Below are 21758 nucleotides of genomic sequence, written 5' to 3'. Positions count from 1 at the left end.
GCTAGTCAAGCAAATTAATGTCCTTATCCTTAGTGGATGTAATGTTACTCTCTTAATTCAGAATTCTGAACATAATGCAGGGAAAGAGAAGTAAGCAACTTGTCACACAGTTCATTCACAATGCCCTTATATTTGGTCAGACAAGCTGCAACATTTGGTGGATAATTAGCCAGTGTCCATGAGAGATCACTCAAAGGAAGTACTACTAAGTTAATGCCACTTAGACAAAGTCACAGTCACAGTGGACACTGAAATCATAGTCACATTGCACATCAAGAAATGTGCATTTCAACATGTCAGTCCTGCATGCAAATATAAGAGATAGGATATTGCCAAGGATTTCAAGCATGTGGACAGAAGTATGTATTGTAACATAGTCTGTTAAGTAGGAGGCAGATTTTTGAGCAGGTATTGGCACATTTTGGAATGAAGCAAGCACAATTCTAAACTAATCTTATTTCAATTTCACATGCCAAAACATTAAGCACATTGTTGTTTTTTTTTTTCAGTGAGCAGGTTTACTGCATACTAACAGCTAATAAATATTAGGATTTCAACAAGCACTCCTGGTAACTGAAGAAAATGCTGAAAACCAAGCTGAGTGGTAGACACAGTGGAAGGAGGGGATGTCATTCAGAGAGACCTCAACAGGCTTGAAAGGTGGGCCTGGGAGAATCTAATGAGGTTCAACACAGCAAAATGCAAGGTTTTGCATTTGCGCAGGAGGAATCACAGGGATATTGGCTGGAAGGAGTGGTCCTTGAGAGCAGCCCTGCAGAGAAGGACCTGGGGGTCTTGATGGATGAAAAGCTTAACATGAGCCAGCAGTGTGCTCTTGTGGCTCAAAAAGCAAATGGTATCCTGGGCTGCATCAGAAGAGGGATGGCCATCAGGGACAGGGAGGTGATTGTCCCACTCTACTGTCCAACTCATGAGGCCCCATCTGGAGTACTGTGTACAGGCCTGGGGCTCCCAATGCAAGAAAGACAGAGAGCTTTTGGAGAGAGTCCAGAGGAGGGCCCCAAAGATGATCAGGAGTCTGGAGCACCTCCCCTACAAAGACAGGCTGAGGGAGCTGGGCTTGTTCAGCCTGGAGAAAAGAAGGCTGCGGGGTGACCTCATTGCAGCCTTTCAGTACCTAAAGAGAGCCTACAAACAGGAGGGGAATCAACTCTTTGAAAGGGCAGATAACAGCAGGACAAGGGGAAATAATTTTAAGTTGAGGGAGGGAAGATTTAGGCTGGACGTCAGGGGGAAGTTCTTTACAGAGAGAGTGGTGAGGTGCTGGAACAGGCTGCCCAGAGAGGTTGTGGATGCCCCGTCCCTGGAGGTGTTCAAGGCCAGTTTGGCTGGGGCCCTGGGCAGCGTGGTCTAGTATCAAATGTGGAGATTGGTGGCCCTGCCTCTGGCAGGGAGCTTGGAGGTCCTTGAGGTCCCTTTGAAACTGGGCCATTCTGTGATATATACGTAAGAAAAGTTACTATCATCTGAAAGAATGTGCTGAACACTGAAATTATATATCCAATTGTTATTTGAAAAGTGGTATTGGATAGTAGCTTCCATTTAGTTATGCCTTCTAAGTGTTGAGACACATCAGCAAGCCCGTAATGAAAGAATCTTAGTCCCAAAGAGATTATGAACTAAACAGTGTAAGGTATAGTGGAAAAAATGAAAAGAAATCAGCATCAGATCTGAATTTTATACTAATCTTGTGAACAAAACGACAATCTCTTGATTTCCCAGGTTAATTCCTAGAGTACAGTAATACTTGCAGCTGAAATAGTCCCAACAGAACAGTAAGAGAGAGAATTCAACAGATGGCAATATTTGGAAAGAATCTGTAGTGATTACCAAATGGAATTCCTCAGAAAGTAGCAAGGAATTAGAAATAGAAGTGTAATGAGAGAAACAAGGGATGTATCAAAACATCTTCATACATGACAATACTTCTCATCTCAAACTTCTCGTGAGATTTCTGAATACTCCTTACCATTTTCTCTTACCCCAGCAAATTTTTATCCAAAGGAAAACCTCTTTTGGCAAAAGGGTAACATGATAATAGCGGACTAAGTGATTATCATGGAAAAGCTACTTTAGAAATAGGATTTTCTACTAATTCACTGTTTACTGGGATTCAGTATTAAACCTTTTAAAGTCTGAATGCAGAGGGAAAACCATCCCAGCAATTATAATCTCATCATTATCAGAATCAGAATTATTAGCTGAATCTTTTAAATAAATCTTTTACATATTGTGTGAAAAATCTATTACTTCTCTGCTTTGTGTCTGCTGTGTGTTTTAGAAAACTTGCCAAATGACAAGGTACTGGCAAGAGTGCTTGGATACCTGGCAAAGTGCATACATTTGAGGAATTTTTTTGCAGCTTTAACTTGCAGCTGCTGCTTATACAATCGTTCTGCTGAGTTTGTAGGTCTCTGATGAATGCAAAAGGCTGATTATAGTTTGGCACTACTCCTGGTAGCTTAACCCAGGGGATATTTCCTTTAATCTCACCTGGCAGTGAAGTTTCATGTGAGTCACACTATTTGAATCTTAGCAACAGTGATTTGTAATCAGCGATTCCAGTTATGGTTTGTGGGAATACTAATTGACCACCAGCTGTCAGAGCAAATGGGCAAGACAAAGTTATTAACTTTTTGTCGTGACCCTCAAAAATGAAAGACAACAGTTACAGGTAAAGTTCCTTTTCTTTTGAAAATAAGAAAACAAAATACAATGGCTTTTCTTGCTTGATCGAGAGAAAATTACAATTTAGTTTATCTTAGGAAACATTTAGAAGAGATTAAATATGGCTTTGTTAGATCAAGAACCAACATGCAAAATCATTTATTTACTGCTATATATGCAGGAGCTCTTTGTATTTTTCATTACATTGGCTTTATATATTCATTGTTGAGCAAAAATGTATATACAATATGCATTTGCAAACTGATGCACTCTATTATGTGAATCAAAAATACTATTTTTCTCTCCATTATCCAGTTTTGTATTTATCACAATCATTTCAGAATCTTAAATATGTGTATAGCATAATAGATCTTTTATGCATGCCTCTCTGCATACCTAAGCCTTTCATGATTTCTTTTTACTTCAGAAACCATCTCAACTTATTTTCTGAATCAGTCATTTCGACTTGTAAAAAATGCCACCTTGTGTTGTTACACTCAAGGGATTTTTAGTCTAAATTGCCAATCCTTTTACTAGGACAGATCTGCACAAAGTCCTAAATCACTTTCCAGTGATACGCAAATGTATGTCTTTGACTATACAGTAAGCAGAACAATTGTTCCCTGGATATGTAGTCCTGACAGAGAAATTCAAACCACTAGGTAAGAATGAATACTTGAGCTACAAAACAAATAATTACAAAAAAATAATAGCCAGCAAATAAATAAACAAATGTGCTGCTTCTTATTATCAAATGATAAAAATAACCACTATATAATAAATGGATTTACTTTGATTGCACACTAATTTAACATTTTATTAATTGAATTGAGGCTAACAATAGAATTTTGCTTAGGGAAATAGAAATGGTTGAGTTAAACTTAAAACTTTTTCAGTGAAAGTCAGGTTATTTAAAAGAAAAAGAGAAAAAGCATTTAAAATATCTTTTCTGCTTCAGTGAATTTCAAATATCTTACTTCATGTTTTACTTCTTTTGATGAAAAATAGGTATTTAAAAAGATCACATAGATTATTTTTATAAACAGCAATATCAATACCTTGTCTGTAAATAACAGCTGAATAAAAGAGTTTAAAAGATGAATACTTGACAAATTACATTATGCCTTGGGAAATACTAAAATATCATTCAGTATAGTTACTCAGCTTTCCAATATTTGCAGTTGACATTTTTGTCTTCCAATGGACAGGCATCTTTTTATACACGTACAGTTACACTAAATAAACTGAAATTTGCAGTCCCTGTTAAAAAAAAAGAAAAAAAAAAAATCACCAGGCTATTGTCCAATTATCATGAAGTCTTGGAATCTGGAACACGGTCTACTACACGGTCAGCTCTTTTTCCAAATAAGGCTTTTTGTTCTGATTCCCTTTAACAACTTTTTTGCAGTTCTTTCTTTGAGGCAGATAATGCCTTCTCTGACAGTAGCTTTTCTTCCACATAACTAGAGTACTTTTCTTATTTGGTTCTGTCTCATTTAGAAGGTAGTAAATTCCACAACAGCAGCTACTCTTCTAACTGTGTTTTCAAGTTCAGCCATAGGTTGATGATAATGGTTGCTATTGATCATTCTAACTACAGCCTACTTGTCCTACTGTATCGAGGAGACTATTCAGAGAAGAAACTGGATGACTAGCTTCATTGCAAATCTAACAATCAACAAGCAGACAAACAAGCAAGAAAATTATCTTATACCTTTCAACAATTCTGTTTCAACACTGAGAATTTAATATTTAAAAAAAATACTTTATTTATTTATTTATTTATTTTAGACTTTGTGAATATTTCAATAGCAAAAGGAGAATATAAACAGGAGGGGAAACAAATGTTTACATGGGTTGATAGTGATAGGACAAGGGGGAATGTTTTTAAGCTGAGGCAGTAAAGGTTTAGGGTAGATATTAGGGGGAAGTTTTTCAGCAGAGGGTGGAGACATATTGAAACAGGTTGCCCGGAGAGGTTGTGGATGCCCCATTCCTGGGTGCATTCAAGGCCAGGCTGGATGTGACTGGGCAGCCTGAACTAGTGGCTGGTGACCCTTGCAAATAGCAGGGGGGTGGAAACTAGATGATCTTTGAGGTTCTTTCCAACCCAGACCATTCTGTGATTCTACGATTCTATGATAAGAACAGCTGATTTGGCCATTTTACTATTACTGGTGATGTTTTTTTCTTGCTAATGTAGTTATTATTTTCTTAGTCATAATGTGCAGGAATATATAATGTGAATTCCTGGAGCCTCAGGATACAACTAACATATAGTATAATCCTTTAATTTAGCAAGGAGATTGCCCAACTGAGAGGTATGTAGTAAACATTTATAAAAATATTCCTGCTTAAATTTCTGTGAAATATGCATAAGTTTGGATCAAAGCCAGACATACCAAATTGTAGACTTAATTTCCCTAGAGTTTTAAAATTTTAGGAACAACTGTTTTAGTGTTTTTTGTTGTTGCTGTTGTTTTTTTTTTTTCAAGGCGCTCAGAAAATAATTACTAGATTTGGATCTTGGCTTTGATTTTCTTTCATATCAGGGTGGCTCTTGAGATTCAGATTGTACAGCATTGAAGATGGAAGACAATAATGGAGAGAATAGATTAAGAAATAAGAAGTTGATGTAAAGAAACTCTTGAAGAAGAGTTAGATAATCTCTAATTAAGCTACTTAAACAAATACTGTAAAATTAAGTACATAACAAAATGTTTCTTTACTTCAAGAGAATTATTTTTGATTATCTGTAGCTTTAATTTACTCACCAGGTTTCTTGAGTGATCCAGGACTCTGAAAATCAAATTTTATTCAGTTACCTAAGTGTAGATTTACACACAGACTTTTGGACACAGCATCCCAAACCAGATCTTGTAAGAAGTCAGGTATCTATATTTTTGGTCCTGGCAATTATCATTCTTTTTAAAGCTGTAATTCTTTCATTTCACAATTTGTACATTGTTCATTCTGAGGTTGTAATAATCCATCCATCTTTAGGAAATTGTCTGAGGTGCCTAAATGAGGATCACAGATTGGAAAGAAGAAAAACTCCCTTTTTCATCCATTGATAATGAAGTCCCTTAATAGAGCAAATGCGAGATGAAAAACCAAATGGCAGATAATCTAACTAGCTTCCTCTTTCTCTTGTCCCTAAACCAAGAAATATATTCAATATGAGCTATTATCAATAGCTGAGAAATTTGTGGATGCTATTATGAGTTAGCATGCCTGTACTATTAATGTATGTTTCTTTTTTCTAATGATATGTAAAGTGCTATTAAGAAAAAATTTTAATAACTGAAAACAGCAACACGAAAAGAGCAAGGAAGTGAAAACAACAACAAAAACAACAAACAACCAATAAATATTATTTATGCAAACTTCATAATTCTATTTTCAAAGGTGACTTGATCTGGTAAGGACCTGTGACTATCAGTAGAGATATAATCTGTACAGTTATTAATGATTCAACTAACATATGAAACCCAGAAAAAAAGCAGCAAAAAGTTTCTTATAAATAATACCAAAAGTAACAAACAAAAATGCCCTAAAAGTTCCTTTTGTTTCTTTCTTCAGAATGCTCTGTTCTCTATTTTTGAACTATTTGTTTCTGTCTGTATCACAACACAAAAAAATGAGAAAGATTAACATTCTTTTTTTTTTTGTTGTTCCCTTAACTGAGCAATGAAAAGATTTCAGCTGCCAGAGTTAAAACTTGTTATTTACATTTACTTATGACATTAAACTTCCTTGGTATCAGTGATATCACATGAGAACAGTTTTGTCTATTAGAAACAAGGGGATTATAAAACCTGCCTTTGATGCAAAAAACAGTGACATGCATGCAGAAGAAAAAAATGAATCCAGAGTGGGACAAATCAATATAAATATTCAATATCTAATACAGAATTTTCATTAAATTTATATAAATTTTAAAAAATGACAAATAAACAAGTTATTTTCCACAAACATTATTTCATAATTACCAGATAACTTTAATCTCTCTTTCCATATTAAGTATTCATAGACTGAAGTTTCATTAATACATAATTTTATGGATTAAACTCTTAGAAAATCTTGCTGGTCTTAGAGGAATATTGTGTAAGAACATTTCTTTCCTACTGTGCAAGGAATAGCGAAAGAAAAAAATCACCATTCCTAATTATAATTTTTTTGTTTCCTCTTTCATATGTAATATATATAATTTGAGTATTCCACATTATCTGGGGAAGTTACATTCCTTTCTGGGTAAGCACTCCTGAAATCAAAGGGAGCAGCAAGTTGTGTACAGAGTGTCATAGAGATTTGCCCTTGGTGAAGTATTGCTGGTTCTCCCCTATCACTTCCATGTCTTCCTTGTGCCTTAGCATAGCTCTCAGGAGGATCTGTTCCATTATCATTCCAGACACAAAGGTGAAAGATCTGTAGTTCCTGGGGTCATCCTTTCTACCCTTTTTAAAAACAGATGTGATGTTGCCTTTTTTTCCCCATTCATCAGGGGCTTCACCTGAATGCCACAAATTTTCAATATGGTTGAGAGTGTCTTGGCAACTACATCAGCAAGTTCCCTTAGGACTCTGTGATGCATCTCATCAGGACCCATAGACTTCTGGATGCTCAGGTTCTTTCGGGTGGTCTGAAACCTGATCTTCACTAACAGTAGGAGGAACTTCTGTTCTGCTTCTCCAACCCCCTCCTACCAAATGAAACATTTGAGGGCTGTGTGACAAACAGTTATCAGAGCTGTCAGAGATGTTAACATATGAGGCAAAAAAGTTATCAAGTACCTCAGCCTTCTCCATGTCTGTTGTTACCAGTTTGCCTGTGTCACTAGGAGGGTACACCCTTCTAGACTTTCCTTTTTTGCAGTTGAGTTATCTGTAGAAGCCTTCATTGCTCATCTTGGCATCCCTTCAAACTGGGCCTTGGCTTTCCCAACCCCATCCCTACACAGCCTAGCAGATTCCTTATGCTCTTCCCACAGTACCTGTCCCTGTTTCCACAGTTTGAGCAGTTTCTTCTTGCTCCAATTTGACCAGCAGGTCCTAGTTCAGCCATACCAGTCTGTTGCCTTCCTTTCCTGATTTGCTTCACCTTGGTATGGGGAGTTCTTGCCCTTGAGGAAATCTTCCTTAAAGATCTGCCAACTATGCTCTGCATCCTTGCCCATAAGGACTTTCCCAGGGTGTTTTGTTCTACAGCAGTTGGTTCTACAACAGCTAGTTAATTATCAGAATACAAAATTATCTTGACAAATATGAATTACAAAATAGGTACAAAGCACCTCTACTATTATGAAAAATTATCTTTCAGGGTAAGTCCTCAGGCAGACATTCATTCACGTTATCTTGAATTCAGGAAATGCTCTTGGCTACTGTTGGCTACCCTGAGTCTTAGGGTCGATTTTTTAGTTCTTCCTGATGTTGTTTTACTTTGTGATGGAGATACATGCCTCCTTTCTCCCCTGTTTTCCCTTACACATAAGGCTGTTCTCCTGGCTGGACACTTGCTAGTTTCATATCAGACCAATGCTGCTTACCTGTTACCAGGCCTCCAGCATTCTCTGTACAGTTACCTCACGCTGTTCACAAGTGTGACATTGCTGTAGATACTCAAACTGGACGTAAGACTATGAACTTCAGGACAGATCATCTATAGATAACTTGCAATGTTTAACTTTTTATTCTCTCTATGAGTGAACTCAGTCCATTCAAATTTTGCTCTGGAAATGGCTAGCAGTATATCTACATGCAATTTCATTTGTGCTATTTAGTCTCTTATCAATCCCTAGGAGTGATTCATGGCCCTTTGTTGCTTATCAATATAAATACTATTAGCAAATAAAACATCTTCAGTTTTTGGTGCAATATTTACTTTGATTCCAAATGGACCCTAGAAGACATGTAGAGCTGAAGAAGGTAGTTTTGAGGGGGATCTTGTTTTAAAATAAAGGAATGATATTATCTGATATCCAGTATAGACTGGGAAAAGTGTTCGAAGTTTGGACTTTTAATATTAGGTAGACATTCAGGAATGCAAGCAACATGTACTGACAGTCTTGGGCAGTGAGGATATCCTAATAAACCGTAAGGTATTGAATTACATCCTGAATTAGAGTGCAGATATAATCTTTATAAGCAGAAATTCTACATAGAAACACAGGGACTATCCCTTGCCCCTGAGGGCATATGTCTGTTCTCAAGAAGAAAGTGAAACATGGATCACTGTGGAAGAAAATAATCACATGAGAAGAATAAAAAAATAACAGTCATTTTTGCATAGCCCTCCTTGGCTATACACTTTTCTCCTCATGCTGCCGCTGGTTTCTGATAAGTGCTTTTTCATGCTAGAATTTCCTTGAATCTCCTTCCCTCCCATCCAATTCTCTTAAACTTAGGAGACAGACAGATAGTGATGATGTTGACAAATAAAAAAATTGACATCAAAAAGATCTGATTTAACTCAATCAAATTGCTTCAATTTCTGTTCCAAAAGCAAAACTTGTTGACTAAAGACTTTTCTTGACAAATCTCGGTCTCTACTATATTCCTTCTCTCTACTTGCAACTTGTTCATATTCTCCCAGCCAGAGGACTTATCACATGTGAAACAGTCTTAACTTTACATGTAGGAGCTTACAAAATTGTGCTTCTGATGAGAGCAGTGAAACATCTGTTCCCGGATACTTCTCTGCAATAACAATGCTTTACACTGAGCCTGCTCAAGTCACAGTCCTGCAACTAACTGCTTTCACAGAACAAGGTCAGTGACTGCTTTAGGACATGCTTGTCAACAGACATGGGGTCAAGAGAATAGATGTTTTTTGATGACCTGTAATGGTAAGGTTCAGTATTTCAGGATGGTATTGAGGATTGTCTTATTGTCTCCTTCTAAGGCAGACCAAGCTATTTCTTCTGCCCTCCAGCTTGAACTCTGCTGTATCCCAAGACGTCAAGAAACATGACTTTAGATTAGCAACAGGAAATCTTTCTGAGTCCTTGAGCCAGTGATTGCTGGTAAGAGAGAACAGCAGTAAAAATCTCATCCAAAAAAAAGAAGCTAATGATTACAATCTTTGAATACAGGGTTAAACAAAAAACTTTCTCAGAGGTGAAACAATAATACTTTTCTTTGTGTTTAAAGCATATATCCCCAGAAACAGAATATTTGTGATAATAAAAAATAATATAAACAAATTTTAGTGTTCTAGGAGGAAACTCAATAGATGTGTACCTCCTTTGGTAAATGTAAAAGGAGAACTGGCTTCAATGGACAAAGAGAAGTCTGAGGTACTGAATAAGTTCTTTCCCTCGCTCTTCATTGGCGGCCAGGATTCCAGTACTTTTCATGTCCCTGAGCCCTGCATCCCTAAACCTCCAGGAGGGGACTGGGGCAGTAAATCCCCCCCCCAATGCAAGGGCAGAACAAGTCCAAGACTGCTTCATGAGACTGAATGTGTACAAGTCTATGGGGCTGGATGGCGTGCATCCCAGGGTTCTGAAGGAGCTGGCTGCGGTGGTTGCAGAGCTGCTCTCCATCATATTTGAAAAGTTGTGGCTGTCAGGTGAGGTCCTGGATGACTGGAGGAAGGGTCATGTCACTCTCATTTACAAGAAAGGGTGCAAGGAGGACTTGGGGAACTACAGGCCGGTGAGTCTCACCTCAGTGCCTGGAATGATCATGGAACAGACCCTCCTGGATGACATGCTTGATCACATGAGGAATGAGCGTGTGATCCAAGACAGCCAGCATGGTTTCCCCAGGGGAAGGTCATGCTTGACCAATCTGGTGGCCTTCTATGATGGAGTGACGGCATTGGTGAACAAGGGAAAGGGGACCAATGTCATTTACCTGGACTTGAGCAGGGCCTTTGACACGGTCCCTCACCACATCCTTATCCCCAAATTGGAGAGATGTGGATTTGATGGGTGGACCACTTGAGGGATAAGAAATTTGTTAAAAGGCCGCAGACAGAGGGTGGTCATCAATGATTCTATGTCCAGGTGGAGGCCGACAACAAGCAGTGTCCCCCAGGGGTCTGTCTTGGGACTGGTGCTCTTTAACATCTTTATCTATGACATTGGTGACAGAATCGAGAGCACCCTCAGCAAGTTTGCTGACCACACCAAGCTGAGTGGTGTAGTTGACACGGTGGAAGGAAGGGACGCCATTCAGAGGAATTTCCACAGGCTTGAAAGTTGGGCCCAGGTGAACCTAATGAGGTTCAACACAGCAAAGTGCAAGATTTTGCATTTGGGCAGGAGGAATCACAGACATCTATACTGACTGGAAGGAGTGGTCCTTGAGAGCAGGCTTGCAGAGAAGGACCTGGGGGTCTTGATGGATGAAAAGCTTAACATGACCAGCAGTGTGCCCTTACAGCTTGAAAAGCAAATGGTATCTGGGCGCCATCAGAAGTGGGGTGGCCAGCAGGGACAGGGAGGTGATTGTCTCCCTCCTTTTACTCTGCTCTTGTAAGGCCCCATCTGGAGAACTGTGCCCAGGTCTGGAGGCCCAATACAAGAAGGACAGAGAGAGAGAGTCCAGAGGAGAGCCCCAAAGATGATCAGGAGACTGGAGCACCTCCCCTACAAAGACAGGCGGAGGGAGCTTGTTCAGTCTGGAGAAAAGAAGGCTACGGGGTAACCTCATTGCAGCCTTTCAGTACCTAAAGAGAGCCTACAAACAGGAGGGGAATCAACTCTTTGAAAGGGTAGATAACAGCAGGACAAGGGGAAATAATTTTAAGTTGAGGGAGGGCAGATTTAGGCTGGACATCAGGGGGAAGTTCTTTACAGAGAGAGTGGTGAGGTGCTAGAACAGGCTGCCCAGAGAGGTTGTGGATGCCCCGTCCCTGGAGGTGTTCAAGGCCACTTTGGCTGGGGCCCTGGGCAGCCTGGTCTAGTATTAAATGTGGAGATTGGTGGCCCTGCCTTTGGGTGGGGGGTTGGAGATTCATGATCCTTGAGGTCACTTCCAACCCTGCCCATTCTGTGATTCTGTGATACATAATTATGTAGTGGATAGAGATGCAAGTCAAGAGGGAGGACTTCCAAGTCCCCAGAAGTCTCAAGACAGCTGTCTTTGAGCTTTAAACTACATCAGTAATAGTGAAGAGCTGTGTTGAGAGCTTGTGTAGTGAGCTGAAGCAGAGTCCAGTATTTAGAAGCATGTATTAGTGGCTAGTGTTTCAAAAACAAAAAAAAATTAGCTACTTTTATATTTTAACAGCATGAGGTAATCAGTAATTTTGTATAATTAGCTTACAATTGAGATTTTCATACTTTGGATCTCTTCCAGTTCATGGGCTTTTACAATTAAAATCTTACTGTGGGCAAAATGGAACAAATGAAAAATGTGGATCCAGAAATTTTTATTTGCTTAATTAAGATCTTAAATTAGTACAAAAAGTCTCACAGATAATACCCTTGAAAGGATTACACAAGAAAAGTCACTACAACCAATACCTCTTTCTTAGTGTTAGAAATTTCTGACAATGTTCCTGGTCTCTCAGGTTGATGGCACTACTCCCCATCAATGAATAGCAGTAGACATTGCCATGCATGTTGATGCTCTGCAGTCCCTGCTATGAGGAACCGAATGCCCTGGGTGGGTGCAGCACCCTTTGCTCCAAGGTCTCTACTGGGTCTATCCAGATATGTTTGCTTCCTGCCTTGTAGACCATTTCCATGGGCCCCATCTTGCTAGTTCCCTATTGTGATGATCATAAAGACAGCAGAGCATTTATAATAGTGCTCAACCTTCCATACATTACCCTTTCCATTGATAAAATACTGTTTTATAAACAAAAGAAAATATAGCAACCAAACCCAAAAGGTTTCAGAAAGGAAATGAGGGAGAAAGAAATTAACACCTGTAGAAGAAGAAACATATAACTCCACAAGTGTCCATATACTGAGTAGTGGAATGGTAGACACTGTAGTTGTCCATCTACAAAATATGCAGTAATATTCCCTTAAGTTGTGTTCCTTTTTTTCCATGTGTTCCTCATCAAGGAAGGGTTTGTTCAGCGTGTATTTACATTGTTGATCATTTCTGGTTTTAAGCAAAGCTCGTAATATTGGTTATCACACTGTACTCCAGGAACCGGACATGGAAGTGAACCAAATATTCACAGAATGGCTTGTGTTGGAAGGGACATTAAAAATCATCTAGTTCCAACCCTCCAGTCATGGGCAAGGACACTTAGATTAGGTTGCTCAGGGTGCCATGCAACCTGACCTTGAACATTTCCAGGGATAGGGCACCCACAGGTTTTCTGGGCAACTTTTTCTATGCTGCATCACTTTCTGAGTGAAGAATTTCTTCCTAACTCAAGCCAAATTCTCTCATCTTTTGGCTTAAAACTACTGATTATTTTCCTGTCACTACACTCGCTGATAAAGATCCCCTCCTCAACTTTCCTGTAAGTCACCTTTAAGTACTGGAAGGCTATGAGATCTTCCAATAACCTTCTCTTCTCCAGGTTAAAAAATAGCTCTCTCATCCTATCTTCATAGAAGAGGTGCTACAGCCTGCTGATCATCTTTACGACCTTCCTCTGGACTTACTCTCATTCCTGAATAGGAATGAGAATTTCCCCAGCATTAAAATGAATAGCACACTATGTAATAGGACACGCCATACTTTGTCTTTGTTGTTTTTTTTTTGTTTGTTTTTTTTTTTTTAATAATAGTATAGGGATAATTTTCACTAAAAGTAAGAAGTAGCAGGTATCTCACCTCAAGATTCTAAAAAAAGACCTGCTGTTGAGCAGGTAGTCACATGTTCTACTCTCCCAAGAATTCAGGCACTTCTAGTCACATGGTGTGTTATGGCTGGCTAGTACAACCAGTCTCCACGTATAGTTTGCCTCAGAAAAACAGCAGAAAGAAGCACCTCTCACTACAGAGAGAGGATGCAGCATGTCATTTCTGTCATGGGGATCAATTTGTCATAGCCTATGTTGCTACCTGGGAGGAGTAGCCACTCCTACCGTTTTAGTGGTAGAAGGATTTCACAATAAAAGTGACCTACAAACATGCTACCATTTCTTACAGCATGATTCCCTGTGTGTTTTCATTCTACTTTGTAACTGGTGACCATTTTTAATGCTGACATACCCACAAATTCATAGATCTCCCTCCGACTGGCTGAAATCTTCCTTTGGAACCAGAAGTGCTTGAGTATAAAAATAGTATACGTATTATATGTAAAAGGTATAAGGAAATGTATGTATAAATATGTTTTCAAAAATGTATATTTTTATACGTCAGTACATTATTTTATATTGCTATTTATATGTGTGTATGTGAGTCACTCCAAAAATAATGCCTTCTATTTATTTCCGTGGAAATGATGACTGATACAAAGATCACTGTAACACTATTTGATAGAGCAAATTCTCAACGACGAAGTACTATTTTTCAACACTAGTCACCGCCATTAGCTATGCATTTTCACCAGCAATGAACAAGAGCCTGTATGCCACACTTGAAAAAAACTGCACCAGTAGCAAATCTGTAAAAGTATAGATAAAAATTGGCCAAAAAATCTATACAAGCTAACAGAATGGATAATTATAGTTTAAATCTGTATAGAAAGTAATTATACAAATATAAATGGCAAGGTTGAGGCCTATCACTTTAGAAGTCTGGTGTGGGGGACATCAAAAAGATGCTTCTGGTGTTTGGAGGGTGAAAAGGACAGGCACAGATATGCATTCCAGAAGGCCATGAATGTATTCTAGGAAGCCCACCAAAGATACAAACTTTGTCACATGCAGAGACTGGTCTAGTGAGCTGAACTGGCATCTGGGCTCAGATTATCCAACAGGATTACTATCCAGAATTACTGTCTTTTTTTTTCCCCTACCCCTACCCCCCCCCCACCTTCCGGTTTTTGTGTGCATTTCTAGGTCAGATTGAAATATATCCATTTGCCTTCAGATAGTTTATTCACCTCATAGCATTTGCTGACAGTTTCTCAAACTTGATGAGACATTATACTTGCAAGCAAAACAAAGTAGCCAAAACAAAAACAAAACAAAAAGTTACTTTGATCTGAAGAAAACATATGTAAGAAAAAAGTAAATCAAGCAGAGTAAAAGTTCTACCAATAAAACTTTAAAAGAGAAGAAATGTGTTTATAAACAGACAGGAAATTAGAGATATTAACACGTAATTACAGAATTGTTTGCATAAACAAGACTAGATGTAAGCATTATGATGACAGAAACCAAGAAATATAATACTAACTATATTTTAATATCAGTACATTAATGACATATTAATAACATCCCTACAATTAGGGATTATTATCTAGTTATTATTTTCTAAAAGAGGAATATAACAGAGGCAGAATAGTTTTTCTGGAGATGAGCAAATGTGAATGCAAGAAAGGACTTACAGTATGTTGAAGTTTGAAAACCTACAAAAATGTACACTCCACAGCCTCTTTGGATTGCCTGTTTCAGTGTCCACTACCTTGCTTCAGTTTGAATTTCCAAAGACACAATCTCCATCTGTTCCCCTGTTGTATCATCCACATTATTGGGAAGTGCTATCTTGATAACTGCTCTTTAGTGACTATTTTAGACCACCTCTTCTTCAGCAGAATAAACAAATCAAAGTCCTTCACTCTTTTTGTAGGATATGATTCTTTAATCCACTGACCACCTTCGTACACCTTATGCTGGACTCCTCTTTCTCCACATTCCTTTTGATCTGCTGGACCAAAACTAGAAGTGCACATCACTTATTCTTCTACACAAGTTACAAAACCTGCAAATAATTCTAAAGCAGACTTTAAAAAAAACTTTTTTCTTCTGTATGTGCTTCAGTCTCTGTACAGAACAGTGACGTCTGTCCCATTGCACTGAAGAATTTGAACTTCAGATATAAGGTCCTAAAAGTCATCGCCAGAATTAGAACTACACTGAAAACCAAAACAGAAAAGCAACAGCAACAAAATCAGCACACTAAAAACAGACAAAACAAAAATAGATTCTTTAAGTGCAAAGAATACAAAATGCTATAAAATTATTATTTTTTTTCCCACTAAGTTAGGCCCCATAAGATGGTCAATACTATGTTTTCCTCTACAATAAGTGTACTGGGGAATAGTCTGGTTCAAATCTAATGGTGGTTTATTTGTTCAGATGGAACAGTCTCTGGAAGCAAGATACTCTCTGTCTGACTAAAGGCAGGCTCTACTGGGTGATCTATCAAGTAGGATAGCTGTTAATTTGCTTGCCTTTTTTTGCTGTAAGTGAAGTGACACAAAAGAAGTAGTGAAGAGTTTGGAAGAAAAACAAAATAATGTAGTTGATTTGATCCCATTAGTATGAGAAGCAACAACAACAAAAAATATTCAAATCAGAATTCTGAGGCAATGCTGCATAGAAATTTATTTGAAAAACTTGAAACATAAGTATTTCCCAAAACATTGAAGTACCTTGAAGTTGTTTTAGTACTTTCAGGATAGCTTGACTATTTAGCATAATCAGTATTTTATAATTTACTATCAAAAAAACATTACTTGTACATATTTAGCAACATATTTTTAGATAACAATATTTACAGGCATCTGAGAAAAGCCCTCAACATGTATTTTGTGTAATAAGACTATTATCTGCATTTTAGCATTAGTTCTTCCTCTACATCAGTAAGGGAACAGTTGGATCATGGCCTGAACCTCTGATTGACCACCTGAGGTGAGCACTGAGTCAGCTGCAGGAGAAAGGTGAAGGCGATTCACCTTTGTGACCGGAATGGTTGAAGCCTGGCTCCACCTCTCCTAGACATCATTTAAGGGCTGACTGTCACTGAGGAAGGATCTCTCTCTGGAGATTGCTCCTTGTGGAGTTTCTTGCAAGCCTACAACACCAGTGAGCACTTTTCATTTATCGTTGATTACCTTTTTCAACGTGATAATCTTACTAGCCTAACTTCTCAGTATACCTGTTGTAAATTATTGAATGATCAGTATCTGTATACTTATTGATCTTACAACATATCTTCAACACCAGGCATTGAAGATTTATGAATTTGTGATATATCACTAATGTAGGGTCAGATATATGAGTTTGGAAGATGGGTCTGTTCTTACACAAACACTACAAACAGTGTTTCCCATGACTAGCTATCCCTAGTGATAAGGCAATGGACTCCCTCTTCTCTTCCAGACTGCATAGGATCTAGAATCATAAAATCACAAGGTTGGAAAGGACCTACAAGATCATCTAGTCCAACCATCCTCCTATCAGTATTACTGCTACTAAGCTAGGGAAGAAAAGGAATTGCCACAACTGATGGTAATATTGATGTCTATTTTATACTGGGGGATTCGGTGATGGGATCACAATACACTAAAGTGCATTTCCTCTCTGTCTTCCTTAAGGTGATCATTCCCTGAAACAACAAAAAGTTTCCATGCTAGCTTAGAGCACAGAATAATAAACTACTTTTTATAGTAAAAAAAATAAAGCTATTATTTGAAAAGAGAGTGTCAGGGTTTTTTTCCTGTGCGAAACACTGAAATAAAATTCTGTATCAGACAAGTAAGACGTATCTGTCAGTTTATTTTTAATGCATTACCTTTTACCCTATACTGTGGACAATTTCTCTCATCTTGCTTTCAAATCCAGAATTTTTTAGTGCCTTCCGATGTTGAAAAACTCCATGCAATCCATCTCTGTTCCTAAGAAAGCAGTTTTCACTGTCTTTGAGACATGACCCAACTTTAGGCTCTCTCCCTGCCATGTCTAGGTGCTTCACTTTCCACAAAATAGTGCGAATTTGCAGTCTTGTGATGCCTGTTATACTATATTTCTACTATCTCATCCAGTCTGAGCACAATCATTTCTCCAAAGGAGGAACCTGAAGGGAGTTTTGGTTGTTACCACAGAGAGCAGTCAGCCCAGCAAAAGAAAATTACTTCTCTAAATACTCAACAACATAATCTTTATCCAAACATGATATACCACACATACAATAAGGTGGGAAAAACTGATTCTCTTTTGACAAAGAAATCTTCACTTGCACCAGCAAAAATTTGTTGTTACAGATAAAATGTGCATAATAAAAACTTCTCTTTTTTCAGTCTTTTTAAATTTTTCTAAATAACACAAAAATCAGGAATTCTGTTAAGAATTCTTAAAATACCTTTTAATATATTTTTGAACTTCTGCATTAAGAATAAATTTATAGAGAAACCTATGCAGTTTTTTGTTAAGAAAATTGTACAAACTGTATGAAAATAATCTCTATCTGATTGTAGAGGACAAAAAGAGTTTTTTTATATGCCAAAACAGAATTAGATGCTTAGTAACAAAAATGTGAGAAGAAAAATGAAAATACAAATAAATAATTTTTCTGCATTTAAATCAGCATTGTTAACTGACTTCCTTCTTTCTTCTCCCCCCTTTTTAAAGTGGAGAAGTCTTATAATAATTATTCATTTTTTTTTTCTTTTTCTTTAAATTCTATGTTTCTTGTAATATGTTTTTGCAAGAATCTCTTTCTGTTCCATCTTTCCCACATTTCTGACCTTATTGTTGCAACAAAAAATATTCTCAGTGTGATACCAAATTTCACTCAAAAGTTTGGGAAAAACAAACAAACAAACAACCAAAACAACACTAATGTATATATATAGTATATTTTTAGATATCACCTTTTAATTTAATTTAATTTAATTTAAAAATTGCTAAAGCTTGATTAATTACTGCATTCCACAAATGCACTCTGAACAGGTGTCTATGCAAACTAACCAATTTAGAAATTCATAGCATGTTACATAAAACTTCTATGTCTTTTCTTGGAAGTATTAACATGTGGCTCTTTATTACAGAATGCAAATACTCATCAGTTTGATTTTATTATCACACATGTTTTAACTGAGCAAAATTTATTGATATAAGTAAGTAGAGAATGGATATAGCAGTATTTTCTCTAGAAAAAGAAAGGCAACTAACTACTCAGAAAAACTCAAATGTCTTATTTCATTTATATTAACTTTAATATACTAAATTCAAAGGCACATCCTGTTCATGACAGACAATTGTTCACATTAAAATAATTACTTTATAATAAATGACTTCTACTATGTTAACAAATTCTTCTAAAATTGTATGTTTTATTTATTTTATCAAAAATTGTTGTTTGTTAAAATGTATATTAAAAGCTTATTATTCACTATTTTCCTGTTGAATATATTCCAGCTATCAAAGCTGACACATTCAATTATGAAAAGGAACTTGAGGTAATGAAATGTTCCCTTAAGATTTCCTTATCATGAAAGAAATGTTTGATATATATTATATATTACATGATATACAAGTTAATAACTGACATGTAAGCCTTAATTGTGCCTGAGCTGTTCAACCGATTTACTATATGAAGATATCATTAACATTTCCTTCATTCTTTTTTTTTGTGCTGTATGATTTGAAATTCGTAAAGTGTGTAATAAAACCAATAAAAAAGTAAGTTGTTCACAGAAACAACGATTTGCAAAGATCATACTGCAAACACAAGTTTTTAGCAACTGTACTTCTTTTCCTCAAAGAAATTGCAAATCCCTTAAATGTTGTCATATACCTGAAAGAAAAAGAGATTCTGATATACCTTGTGTTTCATGGAGATCTTTAGTTCTCAAATTTTATTGTCTGCTATTTTTTTCTATATTTCCAGCTTTACAAGTATACTTTCATGTATTATCAGGTGAGATAAGAAGCAATTGTACAGTGGTGCAGTTTGCTTTCAATGTTTCTATACAAATTACCGAATTTGTACTGAAATATCAAAGGTTCTGTATGCATTTTACATTTTCTTTGAAGCAATCCTACCAACAGAGTGTGGCTTACAGTGATAAGCTAACTCTGCTGAAGTACATGAGTCTTGTAAAGAAAAACCAATAAAAGGTTTGAACAGTTTAAACATGTAAATCAGAGAGATGAAATGTGAGCCATTCAGCACTAAGCATGTTAAATAACTTTCAGAGACACTGACCCCTTTTTTTTTTTTTACTTGAGTATGTTAAAAACGAGTTTTTTGCTTTTTGCTCAAGAATATTAATTTAAAACACTTAGACATAGCCTAATGTGAAAAATGGAAAATTTTGCCTTATGAATGCGAACAACATTTTAGTGTCTGAATTTCAAAATGTATTAAGAATTCCAGAATACAATTTCAGTGAAGTTAAAAGAGAATTAAATACTAAAGCTAATAGCTATGATAAGTTAAAGATGTTTCCATTCTCACCTTGGTGTTACATTTTCAATTGTTCTCTTTCACATGTACACAGATTTCTGGAACAAGGTGTTATAATCAAGGTGTATAATGAAAATAATATGTTTTAATAGCAATACATTTTTATGGTACCTGGTACATATTAAAGAAAACACTGGTTTTTTTGTACCAGTACCTCTTCTGTTTTCAGTCTCTTTGATAACATTCTGCCCAGGACTGCAATGAGAACCTGCAGCAATAAAATCCAGCACCATGTGCCAGTTCGGCTCTACTGGGTCTCACAGAACAGGATAACTTTAGATCTGCATTTTGGATTATTTTCAGGTCTTTTCTTATCTTTGCTATGATTGCCATTTATAATCTAATTGAAGGCATCACATTTTCATAATTTACATCTTCGCTTTTCTTTAATAAGAATATTCTAGATTACACCTTGCATTAAACATTGTCATTATATCCCCCAAAAATAGGCCAGAGAACCTTTACTTCTTTGTCTGATAAAACTACTTTGTTAAGAGAAAATAATAATAATTAAAAAAAAAAAATCAAAGCAGCAAAAACATGCAAACAAAACTTTGCTGACATTCTAGCTCTTCACTTCTGCATTCACAGGTCTTGCCTTTTTGTCTTGTGAACATTTGGGGAAAAATAATTCCAAAGCATGTCACACCTTTTACACATTTTTTTCATTTCAACAATATTCCAGGTGAAGTACACCGCTTTTTTTTTTTTTTTTTTTTTTTTTTTTGCCTTTAATACATCACTATTCCAAGAAGAAACTGTTTATCTAAATAATCCTACACAAGATTTTGTACTATTGTAGGACTGCAATGATTTTGTCTTTAGCCACCAGAACTCTATTTCTGTCATGCCTCCACATTCAAGACTCAATTCCTGCTGACTAGAGGTTTCAGATGAAGTCTACTTACAGTACTGTCAATGGTTTATGGACTGGTTCGGCCCGTTCTGTGACTAGCGGGGTTAAAGGGAAACAGGGGACCTCAAATATTTAAAAACAGCAGCAGCTACCTGATGAGAAACAAACTAATTTACTTAATATGGTATTGGAATGCAAGATAACACACTGTAATAAAATATAATTGAATTGAAGCTAATAAATCAAATATATAATGAAAGAGTGTCTGAAAGGTGGAAAAGCCTCACCATAATGCTGAGGTGAGACTCACAGTTGGGTTGAGCAGCAGGGAAGAGAACTGAAAAAAAGGGATGTCTTGTGACCTTCCCAGGGCTTATATCTCCTCTCTGAACACAAAGTCCTTTGGGATATGTAGATCTTCTCTTTTGGACAGGCGCACGGAACTGGAGCATTAACTCTTTAACTCCCAACTGCATTACATGGGGTTATGATGTGGAATATCAATAGCCAAAAATCATAAAACCATGACATTCCACCCCTTATTCCACATCACTACATCATGCTTACAAAAAACCCCCCGAAAAAACAATAACTAACAATCATTAAACACACACATACATATACATAAATATACAGATACATGGAATTACTGACTGCACTTCCCCAGCATCAAATTTCCTTGTGGTACACATTGAACATTTCCATTTTTCTACATCATTCACCACATGGACCCTGGTCCCTGGGCAAAAACAGTTCCACGGGGAGGTTTGCCCTTCCCAGAAACTGGAAAGACCCCAACTGCTTTTCCCAATATGTTCTCTACATGTACTGCAGGCAACTTATCTCCTTTGACAGTATGTAGGGAGCTGGCAGGACCATTGCAACTGATAGACCCTTGTATGTTGACTAACCATGTGGCTTCTGCCAAATGCTTCT

The sequence above is a fragment of the Centrocercus urophasianus genome, unplaced genomic scaffold (assembly GCF_019232065.1).
Source record: "Centrocercus urophasianus isolate 14NV4802_14NV808 unplaced genomic scaffold, USGS_Curo_1.0 seq_9, whole genome shotgun sequence".
Lineage (NCBI taxonomy): Eukaryota > Metazoa > Chordata > Aves > Galliformes > Phasianidae > Centrocercus > Centrocercus urophasianus.
The sequence above is the reverse complement of the archived record's forward strand: the minus strand, read 5'-3'. Positions refer to the sequence as shown.